The 4,256-nt window shown below is 43.2% G+C and overlaps 1 non-coding gene across 1 annotated transcript; it reads right to left on the reverse strand.

The window, feature by feature from the left end:
* Positions 1 to 752: 752 nt before the first annotated feature.
* On the reverse strand, positions 753 to 827 carry Trnas-cga (transfer RNA serine (anticodon CGA)). The gene has a single exon. It is a non-coding gene; the product is annotated as a tRNA-Ser (tRNA).
* Between the last annotated feature and the right edge of the window lie 3,429 nt (positions 828 to 4,256).

Below are 4,256 nucleotides of genomic sequence, written 5' to 3' on the forward strand. Positions count from 1 at the left end.
TTGGATTCGCGTTGGTCCCGGGCATCTCCGATAAGCAATGATCAGTAGTCTACGTGGTTCGGCAAGTAACTGGTCAAAGAGATTGCTTTGTAGGTACCTGTGACGGGCGCGAGTAATTTCTACTATTTGCTAGGTCTGCCTGCCTCTCGCTGCAGAGGTGGCGGCTAATGTGCTTACCCGCAGTAGACCCGTAAGGACAGGCGACGTAGCGATACGGCGTTAGACCGCGTCGCCGCGAGCGTGGGCGTCCGCGGCGAGGCACTCGCTGAGCTAAATATAGCAGCGGCGAAAACAAGGCGCGCCCATGAGTCGCGTCCGGCAAGCTGTTTCACCAGGGCGTGTCACAAGTACAGACTTAAGACCGCTGATGCAAACCTGTAGCCACGCATTGCACATGGCTCTGTATGAAGCACTACTTGATGACTGACTCGTCATGCTCGCTGACGAACTCACTACACCAACACAGTAACTGGATATTGGGACACTCCAGACGATACATCAGAGGCAGCTCAAGTGTTGCGTAAGTGAGAGCTAATGCTTGTTTAGGTCTAATCGGAAACAATATCCTCTGAGCCTTGCGTCATTGAGATTTGATGTACGGTCGTCGCACACTTGCAAATTATTATAGGCGCATATTCGTGGCGTCAATTTCCAGTGTAATTATGAAACATCTTTTATATAATCCAGAATGAGATTTTCACTCTACAGCGGAGTGTGCGCTGATATGAAACTTCCTGGCAGATTAAAACTGTATGCCAGACCGAGACTCGAACTCGGGACCTTTGCCTTTCGCGGGCAAATGCTCTACCAACTGAGCTACCCAAGCACGACTCACGCCCCGTCCTCGCAGCTTTACTTCTGCCAGTAGAGCACTTGCCCGCGAAAGGCAAACGTCCCGAGTTCGAGTCTCGGCATGGCACACAGTTTTAATCTGCCAGGAAGTTTCATATTTTATATAATGTCCGAAAAAACTGAACCACCCCGAAAACATGATCGGATGTCAATGTAACTTCGTACGCAGACACTCCATCAGCAGGCATCAGATTACGAAGTCTTCGTAATCTATTCTATTTTCAGTTTACCATTTTCGCTTTTGCTGTTATGTTTTAGTTTAGTTTTTTTATTGATTGCTTAATGAAGTAGGATCAGTTTATTCTATCTCGCGAGATTTTGTTCTTTTTTAAAAAGCCAAAAAACACTTATCAGCTACTGAAGCATCTGTATCTTAGGATCACTTTATTCTATCTCGTGAGATTTTTTTTAAAAAAGCCAAAAAACACTTATCAGCTGCTGAAGCATATTGGTGGAATAAGAAAGTGAAATATTGCAAAATAGTGAAATATAGATAAACGATCGCTTTTAGATTCACATTCAATTATTTTAATGATAGCGCTTATTAGAACACAGAACTGCTTTATTATCTATGCCTCGAAGTGAAGACATTACTATCTATGACGTCATTGTTCAAAGCCGACGGGTTGTTACCCTGCTTCACTAGACCCCTGACTTCCGAGAACAAGTAACAGACTCGCTGTAACACTGTGTCATCCCGCACCGCTGGTCGAAGAATAGTAGCAGCAGGACCAGGAAATTACCGTCCTGTCGGTAGGCTGCCGTTAACATCGCAACTGAAACAGCTACGTCTAGAATGGTGCCGTGACTGGGAAGCACTGGGTGCTGATGAATGCCGTGGCATTGTGTTCAGTGATGAACCGCGGCTCTGCCCTACCCTGGATGACCATCGTCGGGGAGTGTGGTGGCGACCCAGGGAGAGGTCCCATTCTTCCAATGCTTTGGAGAGGCACAGCGGTGTTATTCCTGGCGTCATCGTGTGGGGTTCTATTAGGTATGATTTCAGGTCATGGCTGGCAGTAATTAAGGGAACAATGACGGCACATTTGTACGTCACGGGTATCCTGCGTCCTCCTATAACCTCTCAATCGACAGCATCACTAAGCCATTTTTCAGCAGGATAATGCTCGTCCACTCACAGGCATGTGTCTCAGTAAACTAACTGCATGCTACTCAGGTAAACCAGTGGCCATATCCCCACATCTGTCCCCGACAGAACATGTGTGTGAGATCAGCGACCACGCCAGATCCGTTCTAGTGCAAGTATCCAACATATCACAAGAACCAGGTACAACAGCTGTGGGCCGGTTGCGTCAGGAGATCATACAATGGGACACTGTGCCAAGCGAGTCGATGCGTGCATACAGGGCACTGAGGTTGCAACATCATACTGATAAATGGACCTATATTGCCAAGTTCTGATTCGAGTTTTTAATGACTGAAATACCGTCAATAGCTCTCTCAAGCCATGAAGTTCCATGTCGTTTCCTCCTCCACCTCTGGGTGCTTCACTTGTTTTGTCAGGAAGGCAGAGCACTTACACACAATGACGTTTTAAGAGAATGAAAATCTCCCTGTGGGACTCAATACGAATGCCGCAAACACCGATCGTGTGATATCCAGCTCGCTCTGTTAGTCCTTAGTGCCGTAGATACCGGCGCCAAAGTTGCTGTCGTGTCCCTTAACGTCCGGAATCCATTCGTTGCAGTTCCGCACTGTCGCCTAGTGTTGTAGAGCCGTAGATATTCAACGACGAACAAAATATCAGGTGGATGACACCGGGAACTCAGTGAGGCTGTTCACAGACCACGCCGTTGTCTATAGGAAGATTGCAACGGCGGAGGACTGCAACGAGATGCAAGAAGAGGAGATCGGCGCTTTTCTCAGGGGCCAGCAATGGATACCAACGTAAATAAATGTAGCACACAGCACACAAATGTGCAGAAAGATCCATTACTGTTCAGTTACACTACAGCCGACAAATCACTGGAACCGGTAAGAACCGTAAACTATTTAAAACTATCCATGTGGAGCGACCTAAATTGGAACGACCACGTCAAACCACTTCTAGGAAAATTAGATTCCGCCCTGCGATTCAATCGAAGAATCCTATGAAAATGTAAATCACGCACGAAAGGAATATGTCACAAAAGGCTCATTTGACCGATATTCTTGAGTATTGGTCCATAGTGCAAGACCCTTACAACCTAAGATTGACAGAGGGAAAAGAGAAGACCGAAAGAAGAGTGTTACATTTTTGTGCAGGTTTTTGAGTAAGCATGAGTGGGTAACGAAAATGCTGGACAAAGTCCTGCGGTGAACCCTACAACAGACATGTTTTGCATCACGGAAGGTTTTCTATTAAAAATTCCGACAGCATATTCTAACGCAGCTGTCGTCTAAGTCCATTTAAAAGTCATTGTTACACAGTTAGATGATAGGTAACTGCATTTCATCAGCTACTCATATAGCTATCCAAATGCATAGTTACATAGTACGAGAAACAGCAATGCTAAAAAACAATTTCAAATTGGATGACGTAATGAGCAAAAACTTTTAATACTCATTCTATTTCCTGAACGTATTTGTGTCGCCAAACCTCTTCTTGTGTAGTGAATGGTATAAAGGTTCAGGTTTGCGGAACGTTGGTATAGATACTTATTCACATGTCCATCACACTTTCTTTAACTTCCATTCCAAGCTTGACAAAACAATGAAATTTATGTATCAGTTTTCTGCACATGGCTAAAAACACTACTCTTTCCAGAATAGACAGATTTCATATTTGTCACTGACCTCAATCAACAAACTCGTGAAACATTCCGATTGCATTTTGACTACAAATTACAGTTTCCAACATAAAAAGTCGTACTCGGTACACCTTCCGTTCATAGCACATAGGCTAACTTACAATTCCATGTCCAAACAAAGACTGTTCCACACAGCCCGAGACAAAGACTAAATTACTTTTGGCGCCTATGACGAACGATATATTACAGCACGAAATTCTAGATTGTTCCCGAAGCACCAATTGATTTAGTTGACATTCATATATTGTTTTCTGCAAGCGTGAGTGAGCAGCTACAAAAGAATCACTCCTTTTGAGACTATTAAAATTTATAAAAATAAAAACAAGTACGTATTATTGTATATGGCTTTGAAACAGAGTTTGCCACATCGCCAAAATACGAGAAATAAACATTTCATATTTTCCTTGATATGACTGTTTTTTATGGAAAATTTAGTATGTTTTCGATAAGCTATAACAGCTCTTTATTTAACAGATAATAAAATATTATGAGAAATTTCGCCATCAGAATACTGTAAAGAGCGAAATATATACCATTTATGATCAAATAAAAGAAATGGAGTTTATTGGATAATTAAATTATGTTAAAATAAAT

This window comes from Schistocerca serialis, chromosome 4, assembly GCF_023864345.2.
Source record: "Schistocerca serialis cubense isolate TAMUIC-IGC-003099 chromosome 4, iqSchSeri2.2, whole genome shotgun sequence".
Taxonomy (NCBI): Eukaryota; Metazoa; Arthropoda; class Insecta; order Orthoptera; family Acrididae; genus Schistocerca; species Schistocerca serialis.